The sequence below is a fragment of the Oryzias latipes genome, chromosome 21, assembly GCF_053564925.1.
Source record: "Oryzias latipes strain Hd-rR chromosome 21, Olatipes_Hd-rR_3.1".
NCBI classification, from domain to species: domain Eukaryota; kingdom Metazoa; phylum Chordata; class Actinopteri; order Beloniformes; family Adrianichthyidae; genus Oryzias; species Oryzias latipes.
This window is the reverse complement of record NC_136257.1, coordinates 34,614,273-34,629,102: the sequence shown is the minus strand read 5'-3', so window position 1 is coordinate 34,629,102 and position 14,830 is coordinate 34,614,273. Positions and strand designations below refer to the sequence as shown.

The 14,830-nt window shown below is 52.3% G+C and overlaps 1 long non-coding RNA gene across 1 annotated transcript; it reads right to left on the bottom strand.

The window, feature by feature from the left end:
- Positions 1–8,693: 8,693 nt before the first annotated feature.
- LOC144988794 (uncharacterized) lies at positions 8,694–13,455 on the bottom strand. Its single transcript, XR_013652822.1, has 3 exons — positions 12,952–13,455; positions 11,398–12,868; positions 8,694–11,240 (listed from the first exon to the last, which is right to left on the bottom strand). It is a non-coding gene; the product is annotated as an uncharacterized LOC144988794 (long non-coding RNA).
- Between the last annotated feature and the right edge of the window lie 1,375 nt (positions 13,456–14,830).

Here is a 14,830-nt window from a genome sequence, read left to right as displayed (position 1 = left end):
GGATCAAAGGATATATTTTAATATCCTAAACTCCATCTGAAAAATGACGACTCCTTCTGATGCTCCTTTCCTGCCGGCCTCCACTTTGACCTGTGACCCAGGAAGTCTGTCTGCATCCAGGTAAGCCCAGCAGCAGGTGTGCTCAGGTGCTTCATGCAGCCTTTGATTCAGACCCGTGGTCATCAAACGCTGATCTGTGACATGAGTGTCAGCGAGTCACGTCTGTGCACGTCTTCTCCGTTCCTAATGGTGGCGGCCGTCATCTATTGTCTGATGTCTGTTTACACGAGCAGAAGCTGCTGGTGGGAGGAGCCTGACCAGACTGCGGTTTCAGAGAAAGCGTCGCTCGACTGTGTCACTGTCGGAGGAAGATGCTCGTGCTCCAAAATAGTCCTTTTGTTGCAGAGGAGGAAGTGCGGCCCGAGAAAGGACTGAGGTCATGACCTTGGAGGCCGTCCCGCCCTCAGGTTCCCACACAAACATGGAAGCATCGGAACACCTCCAACAGAGCCTCGGGATTCGTCTCTGCCATCAATCACGGGACGGGGTCAGATTCTTACGGGAGCAGGAACCAACCAATGAGAACAGCAACCAAAGACAGTAAAGAGTGATAAAATATAATGTAACTCCTGGAAAATATAACTCCATTACCCAGAGTTCTTCATTCTCATTGAGGCGACAGTGCTAACCCACTGTTGCTCTAAAAGCAGATGGGAGCAGAAAATGTACTGTTTTACATAGAGACAGAAATGTAAGGGATCATTTTAATGAGGGAGGGGGGTCAGATTAGCAGGAGCGGGACGGCGGGGAAAATCCACTCCGTCATCCTCTGATCTGCCACTGAAGAAACAAGTCAAAGTAAACTTTATTGTCAATCTCTATGTTTTCACATCCATGGAAATTGAAATTCCGTCTAAAAGGGAAATCTAACTTCAAAGATACAAAATAAAATAAGACGGGAAAAAAGTGACTATAAAAAGAAGAAAAACAACTATAACACAGCTGCTTGGAGTTTTGTGTCTCTGTTGTGTGTTTGTGTTACAGTGTTACACAATAAAGCTTTTCATTCTCCAAAATGACGTGAAATTTTTCGTTTCAGTGAGACTGACATCAAACTTTAGTTTCCCTCAGGAAGGTTGTAAGAGGCTCTCACAAACTGCAGGTTACTACGTTGTGTGTGTGTGTTGTGTTGTGTGTGTGTGTGTGGGGGGGGGGGTCCTCCTCTGACAGATTGTTCCTGTTCTTCATCCCCTCTGATCACCTGAGCTTCATCTCCGTTTGTTCCCTCAGATCCTCCTAAGCTTGTCAAGAACCTTCAGCTCTTCTCTGATTGGTTGATCTCACACAAACCGCAGACCTTTACTTCAAACAGACTCCAAAGCTGCTTTCTGCCTGCTGCCTGCGTCTTCAAAGCCGTCTGCAAACCGTCGGGAGGCTGGCATCAAAAACGCCACACAAGTCCACGGCTGTGGTGGCGGCGAGCACGGCCAGGCGTCATGACGGCTGACTCCGCCCTCTGTGCAGCAGCCACCTGCTGCGATGTCATCGTCACCTGTCTGTGCTCACCACGTGCACACACACGTGCACACACAGCGCTGAGCAGATCCAGGTGCTTCCATGACGGGCCGTCACAGAGCTGCTCAGAGCTTCTTCCTCTGAGTCTGTGATGAATGTGTTCTGACCCGGAACCTGAGCACAGCGGCTCCGACAGGAACCGGAGAGTCGTAGAACCACTTCAACGGTTCTGCTGCAGTGAGGACAGATGGTGAATCTGCAGGCGGGAATAGCACGTGCACGCGCATCTGTTCCAGCTCTGGCCTCAGCTCAACACAAAAACACACAAACGTCGCCTATCGGACAAAAACGACACACAACTGAGCAGGAAAGTCCTGCAAACCCAGACCCAGTCCAGAGCCGATCCAGAACTGAAACGGCTGTCGGCACAAATGAAGACCAGGTGAGAACACAAACAGGAAGTGAACCCACACAGGTCAGGGATCAACAAAATAAAACAGGAAGTTCTTCTTTAATTCATGTTGGAGGCAGAAATCTGCTTCTGGTTCAGCTGCTGGTCTTCAGGTCCGGAGATTTCAGATCCATGACGGACCCGTCAGGTTCAGGTAAACCACATCCTGGTGCACCTTCATCATGACGGCTGTTGATGAAGACCACTCCTTCTTTATCGCAGAGAAGCAACAGGAGAGACGTCAGCGACGTCACCATCAACGCCGTCACCATCAACGCCGCGACTTCTGAGGCAACGTGATGGAAACCAATGACCCAGAATGCATTGTGTCATTCAAAAAAATTTAAACTATGAATCCTCTGCTCTGTGACGAGGTGGACCTCTGTGCAACAGTCACTCACAAGGTTTCACGGTTTCTGTGCTGATGAAGGACTCTTCCTCGGATCTGGAGGACTCTTCCTCGTCTCTGGTAAAGTCAGCCGCAGCATCACAGTTGACCAAACCATCAGCTAGCAGGGAAACTGGCCTGATTTGCTTCCTCTCAGGACTGTTGGAGGCTCCTCTTCATCCAGGTGACTTTTTCCTGACCTTTCATCTGGCCTTAGAGTTCTGCTGAGCCGTTTTCCCGCTCTTTCAGCTCCGTCTGATGTTCACATCAGAAGGAAAACCTCCGAAGACTCGCTGATCCAGGATGGATCCGTAGCAGAACGTTTGTTCTGGCTGGAGATGTGCCCCCCCCCTCAGAAGACTTATTAGCAAGTATCAGAGCAGGTTGCATTGTTACCGTTTCCAGCGGTGAAATATTGCGGCAGTTTCCTTTTCCTCCCCCATGAAGAATGGCCCGGCGACTTTATTGTTTTCTTTCTACTACAACCCCCACCCCCACCCCCCAGCTCCAGGGGCTCCTGGGAACCGGCCTGGTCGGCCGCGGCCGCAGGGTATGGGGTCCGGTGACGCGGTGAGCTGAGTGTGTGAGCATCCACAAATAAACATCCCCATGTGTGCTTTTGTGTGTGTGTGTGGGGGGGGGGGGGTCTCGGTCTGACAGCTGTGTGTAGAACCTGAGTGGCAGCAGAGTGTGGGAAGCTGGAGGGCTGGGGGGGGGGGGTCCTCATCTCAGCGATTAGCTGCAGCGGAAATGCTGATGGCTGTTTTCACAGAGAACCACAGCTTTGTCTGGACCCCCCCAAGCTGAGGCCCCCGCTGCAGACAAATGAAAACTCAGGAAATCCACGGTCCTGAAGCTCGCCACGTTCTGGACCTGCAGCCGCCTCACCTTGCGCCTCATAAAACGGGACGCCGCGTTCAGAGACGGCGGCTGCAGGACGGAACGTGAGACCTGACACCAACGCCTTCATCTGGAGGGACGTCCTCGCCACGATGACCAGTGCTGTCTAGAAGAACATGGCATCACTTCACAGAGAAGTTCAAATGTCGGGGTTACTTTCCCTTCTGGACGTGCTTCAGTCAGGAAGTGGAAGTGTCATGGTGTGGGCCGTGTTCCCGAGGCAGAGATCCAAACTGAGCCCCGCCGTCATGACAGCACTGGTTGTGTGATGTAGAACCGACGGTTCTCGGGTCTCAGACCAGGACGGGATGTTAAGGAAGGTCAATGCCCCCCCCCCCGACGAACTTCCACAGTTCCATGAAAGATTCTGTGGAAATGGATCCACTGAGCTCAGCGGCCTGTTTCACCATCAGGAAGTCATTTCTCTGAGGCCATCAGATCGCATTCTCATGGCTGGGGGGTCACGCTGCGTGGGAGTCCCGGCCCTGGCGGGGCATCGGTAATGATACGGCGACGTGAGCGCTGAAAGGTCAGCGTGTTAACGCGGCTCTGTGATGACGGACTGAACGGAGTTAATGTGGCACAAAGTACACAGCTGGACGTGAAATGGGTGGGAAGAGCCGAGGAAAGGAGATGAAGAGTGCCGGGGGGGGGGGGGGGGGGGGGGGGTATATTTGGAGTCTGATTAAAGGAAAACATGGGCCGGTCAGAGAAAATGAGCTGCTGATTGGAGCGCAGTGATAATGCCTCAATGTTCTGGACGGGTCCACGCTTTCATCCCACCCTGCCCCCACCTTCCAACCAGAACCAACCCCCCCCTCATCAGCCACACCCAAACCCCCAATCTCATCAACCAGAACCAGAATCTGTGCAGAAAAGGCTTTTTCACGGTGGGACGTTCTCCGTTCCAAAGTACATCTCATCATTTGTCTGATCTTTGCTAATGTGCCCCCCCCCCAGTATCCTATTTGGTTGAGATGCAAAGTAACGGCATTGCTTAGAACCCCCCCAGCTGGAACCAGGGGTGACCGTGGTGCAGCGGTAGGGCGGTCGACCCATGATCGTAATATTGCAGGTTCGATTCCCGCCTTGCACGGCCATGAGTCGATGCGTTTTTGGGCAAGACACTGAACCCCACCCCCACACCCCCGCCTCTAGTGGGAGGTTGGCGACCAGCGTTCAGCAGTTTAGCCGCCATCAGTGTGTGAATGTGTGACTGTAAAGCGCTATATAAGTAGACGCCATTTACGTCTGTTAGACCCTTAGATGAGGATGTGACAGATGGACCCTGGTGTCCAGAAAGATCATGGTGGTAGAGGGGGGGGGGTGTAGTTAAGGGCCTCATGGTGGTAGAGGGGGGGGGTCTAGTTAAGGGCCTCATGGTGGTAGAGGGGGGGGGTCTAGTTAAGGGCCTCATGGTGGTAGGGGGGGGGGGGTCTATTTAAGGGCCTCATGGTGGTAGAGGGGGGGGGTCTAGTTAAGGGCCTCATGGTGGTAGAGGGGGGGGGGGTCTAGTTAAGGGCCTCATGGTGTCCCACAAAGGGAAATGGAACCTAAACTGGACCGTCCTGCACGTCCATCAGAATTTTGAAGGCGTGTCAGCAGAAAGAGGCCACGCCCCTAAGGGTCTCTGTTCTCCTGCAGATGAACTCTGGTTGGTTCACTTCAGTCCTAATGCAGATGGACTTTCCAGAGAGGAGGAGAACCAAAAGGAGGAATTGTATCCATCAACTGTTGAACTACCCTGCAGTTCTAACAGATGTTGGGGGCGCTGTTGTCTGAAATGAGCTCCCACCAGGATGGTCCTCTGAGAAGCTCCTGTTGCTCCTCACTGCACCTCCTCTACCCAGAAGAGATTTCCAAACTTCTTTCATGCTGTCGCTGTTTGGTTCTCCTCCAAACACAGAGCTAACAGCACCTCCTCCCTTCCATCATCTCCTCCCGTAAAGCACCCCCTCCCTTCCATCATCTCCTCCCTTAAAGCACCCCCTCCCTTCCATCATCTCCTCCCTTAAAGCACCTCCTCCCTTCCATCATCTCCTCCCTTAAAGCACCTCCTCCCTTCAATCGTCTCCTCCTTTACAGGACCTCCTCCCTTCCATCATCTCCTCCCTTAAAGCACCTCCTCCCTTCCATCATCTCCTCCTTTACAGCCCCTCCTCCCTTCCATCATCTCCTCCCGTAAAGCACCTCCTTCCTTCCATCATCTCCCCCCCTTGAAGCATTTCCTCCCTTCAATCGTCTCCTCCTTTACAGCACCTCCTCCCTTCCATCATCTCCTCCCTTAAAGCACCTCCTCCCTTCCATCGTCTCCTCCTTTACAGCCCCTCCTCCCTTCCATCATCTCCTCCCTTAAAGCACCTCCTCCCTTCCATCATCTCCTCCCGTAAAGCACCTCCTCCCTTCCATCATCTCCTCCCGTAAAGCACCTCCTTCCTTCCATCATCTCCCCCCCCTTAAAGCACCTCCTCCCTTCAATCGTCTCCTCCTTTACAGCAACTCCTCCCTTCCATCATCTCCCCCCTTAAAGCACCTCCTCCCTTCCATCGTCTCCTCCTTTACAGCCCCTCCTCCCTTCCATCATCTCCTCCCTTAAAGCACCTCCTCACTTCCATCATCTCCTCCTTTACAGCCCCTCCTCCCTTCCATCATCTCCTCCTTTACAGCCCCTCCTCCCTACGATCATCTCCTCCCTTAAAGCACCTCCTCCCTTCCATCATCTCCTCCCTTAAAGCACCTCCTCCCTTCCATCGTCTCCTCCTTTACAGCACCTCCTCCCTTCCATCATCTCCTCCTTTACAGCACCTCCTCCCTTCCATCATCTCCTCCTTTACAGCACCTCCTCCCTTCCATCATCTCCTCCCTTAAAGCACCTCCTCCCTTCCATCGTCTCCTCCCTTAAAACAAACCTCCTCCCTTCCATCGTCTCCTCCTTTACATCACCTCCTCCCTTCCATCATCTCCTCCCTTAAAGCACCTCCTCCCTTCCATCGTCTCCTCCTTTACAGCCCCTCCTCCCTTCCATCATCTCCTCCCTTAAAGCACCTCCTCACTTCCATCATCTCCTCCTTTACAGCCCCTCCTCCCTTCCATCATCTCCTCCTTTACAGCCCCTCCTCCCTACGATCATCTCCTCCCTTAAAGCACCTCCTCCCTTCCATCATCTCCTCCTTTACAGCACCTCCTCCCTTCCATCATCTCCTCCCTTAAAGCACCTCCTCCCTTCCATCGTCTCCTCCTTTACAGCCCCTCCTCCCTTCCATCATCTCCTCCCTTAAAGCACCTCCTCCCTTCCATCATCTCCTCCCGTAAAGCACCTCCTCCCTTCCATCATCTCCTCCCGTAAAGCACCTCCTTCCTTCCATCATCTCCCCCCCCTTAAAGCACCTCCTCCCTTCAATCGTCTCCTCCTTTACAGCACCTCCTCCCTTCCATCATCTCCTCCTTTACAGCACCTCCTCCCTTCAATCATCTCCTCCCTTAAAGCACCTCCTCCCTTCCATCGTCTCCTCCTTTACAGCCCCTCCTCCCTTCCATCATCTCCTCCCTTAAAGCACCTCCTCCCTTCCATCATCTCCTCCCTTAAAGCACCTCCTCCCTTCCATCGTCTCCTCCTTTACAGCCCCTCCTCCCTTCCATCATCTCCCCCCTTAAAGCACCTCCTCCCTTCCATCGTCTCCTCCTTTACAGCCCCTCCTCCCTTCCATCATCTCCTCCTTTACAGCACCTCCTCCCTTCAATCATCTCCTCCCTTAAAGCACCTCCTCCCTTCCATCGTCTCCTCCTTTACAGCCCCTCCTCCCTTCCATCATCTCCTCCCGTAAAGCACCTCCTCCCTTCCATCATCTCCTCCCGTAAAGCACCTCCTTCCTTCCATCATCTCCCCCCCCTTAAAGCACCTCCTCCCTTCAATCGTCTCCTCCTTTACAGCACCTCCTCCCTTCCATCATCTCCCCCCTTAAAGCACCTCCTCCCTTCCATCGTCTCCTCCTTTACAGCCCCTCCTCCCTTCCATCGTCTCCTCCTTTACAGCACCTCCTCCCTTCAATCGTCTCCTCCTTTACAGCACCTCCTCCCTTCCATCATCTCCCCCCTTAAAGCACCTCCTCCCTTCCATCATCTCCTCCCTTAAAGCACCTCCTCACTTCCATCATCTCCTCCTTTACAGCCCCTCCTCCCTTCCATCATCTCCTCCTTTACAGCCCCTCCTCCCTACGATCATCTCCTCCCTTAAAGCACCTCCTCCCTTCCATCATCTCCTCCCTTAAAGCACCTCCTCCCTTCCATCGTCTCCTCCTTTACAGCACCTCCTCCCTTCCATCATCTCCTCCTTTACAGCACCTCCTCCCTTCCATCATCTCCTCCTTTACAGCACCTCCTCCCTTCCATCATCTCCTCCCTTAAAGCACCTCCTCCCTTCCATCATCTCCTCCCTTAAAGCACCTCCTCCCTTCCATCGTCTCCTCCTTTACAGCACCTCCTCCCTTCCATCATCTCCTCCTTTACAGCACCTCCTCCCTTCCATCATCTCCTCCTTTACAGCACCTCCTCCCTTCCATCATCTCCTCCCTTAAAGCACCTCCTCCCTTCCATCGTCTCCTCCCTTAAAGCACCTTCTCCCTTCCATCGTCTCCTCCTTTACATCACCTCCTCCCTTCCATCATCTCCTCCCTTAAAGCACCTCCTCCCTTCCATCGTCTCCTCCTTTACAGCCCCTCCTCCCTTCCATCATCTCCTCCCTTAAAGCACCTCCTCACTTCCATCATCTCCTCCTTTACAGCCCCTCCTCCCTTCCATCATCTCCTCCTTTACAGCCCCTCCTCCCTACGATCATCTCCTCCCTTAAAGCACCTCCCCCCTCCATCATCTCCTCCTTTACAGCACCTCCTCCCTTCCATCATCTCCTCCCTTAAAGCACCTCCTCCCTTCCATCGTCTCCTCCTTTACAGCCCCTCCTCCCTTTGGTTGTTGATCTTCATCAGACTAAACTCCATTTTTGGAGCTGTGAGACCCAAACTCTGCTCCTCCTTCACAGTGAGGAGGTGAGCAGGAGCTCCTTCAGGAGGAGAAGACAGAATTTTCCTGCTGACAAGCACTGACCTTCGTCAGGACGGAGGCGCCGGAATGAAGACGGACCGAAGTCAGAAAGCTTAATCCCAGGTTGCTGATTCAGCAGAGATGCTCTCTCCCTGACCTTTGACCCCGCTCTGGACAGGAAAGTGGGCTCATAATCCTCTCAGACTCGCTGAGCCTCTTTCTTCATGCCAGCTCATGCACGGCGGTCCCGCTGACGCTGCAGCCGACATCCAACCCTCTGAGCTGCGCCTCTCAGCTCCCCCAATCCACGGCGCCGTCCAGAGGCCAGGCCGGCATCAGAACCTCCAGAACCTCACGGCGGCGTCCTCCACACAGCTCTGCAGGTAGAGCTACAGCGGGACCAGAGGAATCGGGTTGAAACTCGTTTCACCGTGAAAGATCAGGTTTGAATTCTAGATCGGCTGATCGTTGTCGTACGTTTACCGTACTTCCTGTTCAGCCGTCTTTGTTCCATCACTGCGTCTGTTTTTATATTTTCAGTGCCTTTGTTTGGCTCCACCCCTTTCCTCACCAGGTGATATTGAGCCCTCCACCCCCTGGAAAAACTCGGTTTGGGCGAATTTGGTCCAGAAAGGAACCGAACTGAAGAAAAGGTCTTTGTAAACATCAATAAATTGGTGAAGCTGAGAGCAGGAAGGCGAAGGTTTGATTCCATCAGCGGGTTGGAGCAGAACAAAATCACAAAACTGATCTGTATGCAAACGTCACCCCTTCAGAAGCAAAGTCAATGTTTTCTTTTCTTCAGAAGTTTCAGAGTTTCTCATCATCACCATCAGGCCTTTCTTTTCCTATTTCTTCATGTCTCCAGAGGAAAACCTGTTCAACCTTTCTGCAGAGACTCCCAGGAGAAGAAACGGCCATCAGAGGTTCCGGTCCAGAAGACGGAACGCTTGGATTCCTCTGACAACACCAGGACCAGATCCGTCCAGTCCTGCAGAACCACTTCCTGTTTCACGGTTTCACGTGTGCGAAGCTGCAGGAGACCTTTGGGTTGGAACCGTCATTCAGATCAGACGAACAAACCAACAAACGTGGGTGAAAATCGTTTTACTTTGAAGGATCTGATCAGAATAAACACGGGACAAGGTCACCGCCATGGAATCCGCTCACGTTCTCACAAATCACGTCCTTTGGTGCTTGTTGGTCAAACTGTAACACAGAGCTCATCCTGAGACCAGGACCTCCCCCCCAAAGCCTTTTGTGGGGGTGGGGGGGGGTATTGATGGCGTCTAATGCCGGCGTGAGGGATGGCTGCTGCACGCCACGCTGCATCACTTATGGGGATTAACGTTTGCCTTTGAGGGGCCATCCAGCTGCCAGCACCTGCAGCCCGCTGCTGAGGGCTCACGTGCACTGCGTTAACCCCCCCCCCCAAAAAAAACACACAGAGAGAACCTAAATAATGGACCATGTGACCCAAAACTTCACCTCAACACTTTGAACTCTTTAAATCTGACTAAAACACTAAAATGTTTGAGCCAAAATGATGTCTGCAACAGCACCATGGTTACCATGGTTACCACAGTGCAGCGCCTCCTCTCCTTATCAAACTGAAGGCAACATCTGACACCTGAGTAAAGGGGACTTCATTGCTTTGGGTTTCCTTTAGGGAAGCAGCATGAGGCAGATCTGCAGTATCCAGAACAGAACCGTGTGGATCCTCACCCGTTTGGTTCTGGTTCTCTTCCTGCAGATTCTGGATCCAGGTTTGGTTTCCCACATTAGAGCTGCTTTGGCTGCAGTTACAATAACAAGCCCCCCTCCACCCGACGGGCCGGCCTCTTCCTCCCCTCCAGCCGTCCCTGATGGGAACCTTTGGCCTCATTGTTCTGCGTCCCTGCAGGAGTGTTGGTACGCTCCGTCATGACCCCCCCCCCCCTCCGTTTGTTTAGCTTGGCCTCCACAGGAAGACGGATGCCCTCCACCTCTGCTCATTGGCCCGTGGAGGTCACATGCTTGTTGGTCTTAACTGCTGCACTTTGTCATCAACCTGGAGCATGCAGCCATTTCAGCCAAGCATGATGGGAAGTCGGGGGGGGGGGGGGGTGTCAGGACATTAGAGGATTATTCTCTGCTATTGTGTTTCATCTCACAACCATCGGATTCTTCCAGATCCGTTAACCTGATTCATTCTGCTTTTACAAGAAAAGTTCTCTGAAAGCCGAGCTGCTGGTTCTGGATCACCTGTCACACCTGTAACCCCCCCCCCATCCAGAAGACTCCTTGGTTCCTCCTCCTGACAGGTTTGGTGGAGATGACCGATGACCACCGTCCCATCAGTCCACAGATCGCTGGCTGAAGTTCCTTCAGACGTGAGGGTCTGACTCTCATTTCTGCTGCATGTTTTTAGCTCCGCCCCCGGGAAAACAGCGTCTCAGGAGGATCCATCATTAAACGAGTGCGGGTCAGTTTGAAGCCGCCATCATCACACGCTGACTCCTTCTGTCAGCGCAATCAGGCCGGGAGTCTGGGTCCAATCAGAGCGGCATCCGTTCGTCCCGCCAGCATCGCTCCAGCTGCTCAGCGCCGGTCAACATCTGGCGAGCTGCTGGTCCACAAACGCCACCGCTGAGCACCTCCTCCACCCATCAGAGACGCTTCCAGGGCTGAAGATGCTGGGTGGAGCCAGAGTGACGTTCTAAAGCGGCGTGGGAGGAGGCGGAGCAACATGAGCCGCCTTCACAGCAGGTGATCACATCTGAGGAACTCTGCTCCTTCAGGCTCCTGGTGTTCCTGGTTCTGCTGCCCATCATCATCATCATCATCATCATCATCATCATCCACAGTGGTTCTCCGGTCCTGAGTGAGAACTGTCCTCGGTTCCTCTGGGTCCCTCCTCTTTGTTTGGTTCTGGTGGAGATATTTCTGCGTCTGTGGTCCAGATCTCCTCTGGTGGTCAAACACAGCAGCACAGCTGTTGATCATGAAGGGATTCGAACCACCGGGTGTATCCATACTTTAAACATGTTTGAGCATTGAGCATAGTGGGGGTCCCCCCCCCCCTCTTTGGAAGTCAGGAGCATCTGCATGAGGAGTCCGGACTCACCGTCCAGCCGGGACGTTGGACCGGAGCAGCAGCGCGTCACGGCCCAGAGGTCAGTCGCTGTCTGCTGGAGGCCGGCCTGCAGAAAAACTGTAGCGGACCGAAGGCGGAGCGGCGAGAACGATCCTGAAAACACAGAACCAAGAGGCTCAGTTCTGACGGTTCCGGTCCGACCCACCCCAGTGTTTGCTGGGTAAACAGAGAGGAGCTGCAGGAGGAGCAGGAAACCACTGCCGTGATCAATAACCACACAGGTGTGAAGGGGCGGAGCCAGAAAAACCAAACAGAAACCTGCAGTTAATTCAGACGTCTGTGTGTCACACCAAGCCTCAGACCACATGATCACACCTTGCTTAAACAAACACGACACACACACACACACACACACACACACACACACAATGCTGATGTTCTACAGATGAGGAGAAATCTCTAATAAATATAGTGATAAATACAAATATTTACCTAATTACTGCTAGAAAAATACAAAACTACAGTAAAACCATCTTTATAGTAGCTGAGAAGTTAAAACATGTTAATAATATTATTAACATGTTAATAAATTAACATGTTAATTTATTAACATATTTGACCATTTTTGCTTCCAATCTTCCTGCTTTATGAATAAATATATAGAGAACCAAAATAAAAACACTGAATTTATTTCATTCCATTTCATTGTTTCTGTCGTGACAGAAGAGAAACTTCAGCCTCAGAAGTTTCAGCAGAAAGGCATCAGTCCTGGGGGGTTATGGGGGTCTGGGGGGGTCTAGTGTTTCCTTCGGCTTCCAGGTGCTCAGCAGCTGCTGGGAGGGAAGGAGGTGTAAACACAGAGAGGTGCTAACGTGCTGGAAGCAGCTGGAGGCCGGCCCCCCAGCTAAGACCTCATGTGTGGGTGTGTGTGTGTGTGTGTGTGTGTGGGGGGGGGGGGGGGGGTCAGAGATCATTTAAACCCAGAAATAAAAAATGTACATAAAACAGAATCAAGAGTTCACACCAATAAGAGGAAAAGGCACCGAGGTCAGCGTCACGCCATCAGGACCATTGAAGGAGCAAAGAGGAGTCCAGAACAAACGAGCCTTCATCCTCCTCATCCTCACTGCTCCCTCTTTCATTCCTTCCATCTCTCAGACTTACAGATCAACACTTGTGGTAGGGGGTGGGGGGCATAAGGTATGAAAGGCATCACATTTTCTAAGAGTGGAGACCCCCCACCCCCTCCGAGAGGCCGAAGAGGAGGAAAGAGAGAAAGATAAACAGATCAATTGACACTCAGGAAGTTAAGCCGCGAGCGACGGCGCCCGGGGGGGGAGGGATCAGAGACGAGGGGGGGTCCTTCAGAAGAAGAGCTGTCAGGTGAGACGTGGGCTGCTGGGAGGATTAGCACTTCAGATTCAGAGCTCATCTGGAGGAGAGGAGCAGCAAATGGTCCTTCAGTTAGACAGGCTCTGCTAAAGGGGCGGGGCATGGCGTCCTAGAACATAGACGTAGATTTAGAGGCAGATTTTAGGTGTGACGGACAAATAAAGCAAACTAAATGACAACCGCTGTCCTGACCATGAATGCACCGCATCTGCAGCTTCATCAGCCGCCGTGCGTCAGGCGGAGCGGCGTCTGGTCCGTGAGAACAACAACCTCCAGGAATCCGTGTTTGGAGGAAAACTCCAGTTCTGTCTGGAAACGGCAGCTTCACGTTTCTGGGAAGTCGAAGGCTTTGCTTCGGTTTCTTCACTGAATCTTTTCTCTCCAAAGAAACTTTCCAAACACTTTGCTTGGAAGCGTTGAGCTTGAAGTCACAAGACTCGTCACGTGACTTCAAGCTGCTGCTCCGAGTCACGACAGACGGATGTAGAGACCAGAATCCAGAAGATTTCCAAAATAAAACGTCCTTAGTGTCTGCAGCCCGGTTCTGTCGACAGTTCTGTCCAAGACACATTGGAGGCTTTGAGAGGAACCGCTGGTTTGACGTTATGACGTAATACAGGCATCGCCATGGAAACCAGAGCTGGGGAAACCAGTGGTTCAACCTGATGAACCACAGGTAAGGTGAGGTGCGCTGGCACAACATGTCCACTGGATTAAGCACCCCCCCCACACACACACACACACACACACACATCCACTTAGGTCAACACCCCCCCCCCCCCCCCAGAGATGTCATTTCATTAAAGTCTCCAGCTGGGCTGGAGGTCGATTTTAAGCCACCGTGCACCACTAACGATGCCACACTGGCCTTGTGAAGGCTACGGGGGGGGGGGGGGGGGGGGCGCCCCGCTGTTCGTCAGCCTGATGAACACCCAGGCTGGGGGGCCACGGCTTGGACCAGCGCGGGTTCTCCACAGAGGGCTGGGGGCTTGGAGAGCTCTAATGAGGAGCAGTCAGTTAATATTTTAAGACTATTGTTGAGCCACATGTGAGTGAGGTCTTTATCATGGGGGGGGGGGGGTTGTTACAAAGTTTATACGATCAGAGGCTTTTATTCTGAAAAATTGAGTTTTGAACATCCTTAAACAAAGAATTGTTGAGAATCTTAAAATCAAAAGCATGGCTGTGGGATGGGGGGGTCAGGGGGTAGACCATCACAAAGCTTTGACTGTGAGGAAACCTGGGGGCCACGCTGAGGGCCCCTGACAGCAGGACACTGCTTTGGGGGGGGTTGAAAGGCCCGTTCGCCGGTCTGGAACGCTGGACGTCACTAGGTGTCTTCACGGCCCTAAACCCTCTGGGACGGGCGGGGGCTGACGTCCAGCCCGTCAGAACAGCTCCTCTGGCTTTACGCAGCCCCCCCCCCCATCCCCTGTTTTGTGTAGATTCCCCCGTTTCTTGTCAGAATTGCCCCCCCGGCTGCACACAGGGAATGCATGAGTCTGCAGAAACTCGGCTCGCTGCTAAAACTGATCCTAATCTGGATTTGAATGAAGAGGTTTTCAGGTTGGAGCGACTGAAGACCAGGGGCCTCATCTGTAAAACTTTGCGTAGGATTTGCATCAGAAGTGGTGTACGGATGAAACATAGGACGTGCGTACGCACAGAAATATTGGGATTTATAAAACCGTGCGCACGCACATCCTACGCATCTTTCCCTTAATAAATTACAATCAATTCTAAATGTAGTGCAGCTTTTGCGGCTTCATGACACGCCCATAGTTGCCCATAAATAGTCAGTGAAACGCCCACAAATGAATATTCATTGATTGGGAAACCATGGCAAACACAGAGAGGAAATCAAAAAAACGTAACTTCACTCAATGTGAAGTAGAAGTTATCGTTGGCGAGGTGGAAAAGACATGGAGCATTTTATTTCCATCCATTTAATTACATCTGACAAGCTACAGATGTCGGTAATAATCCACGTGGAAATGGGAAATTGTTCTGCGTAAATGTAATTTCTTGTTGCTTTCTGAATGGTTGAGACATACGCCATACATTGTTTTAT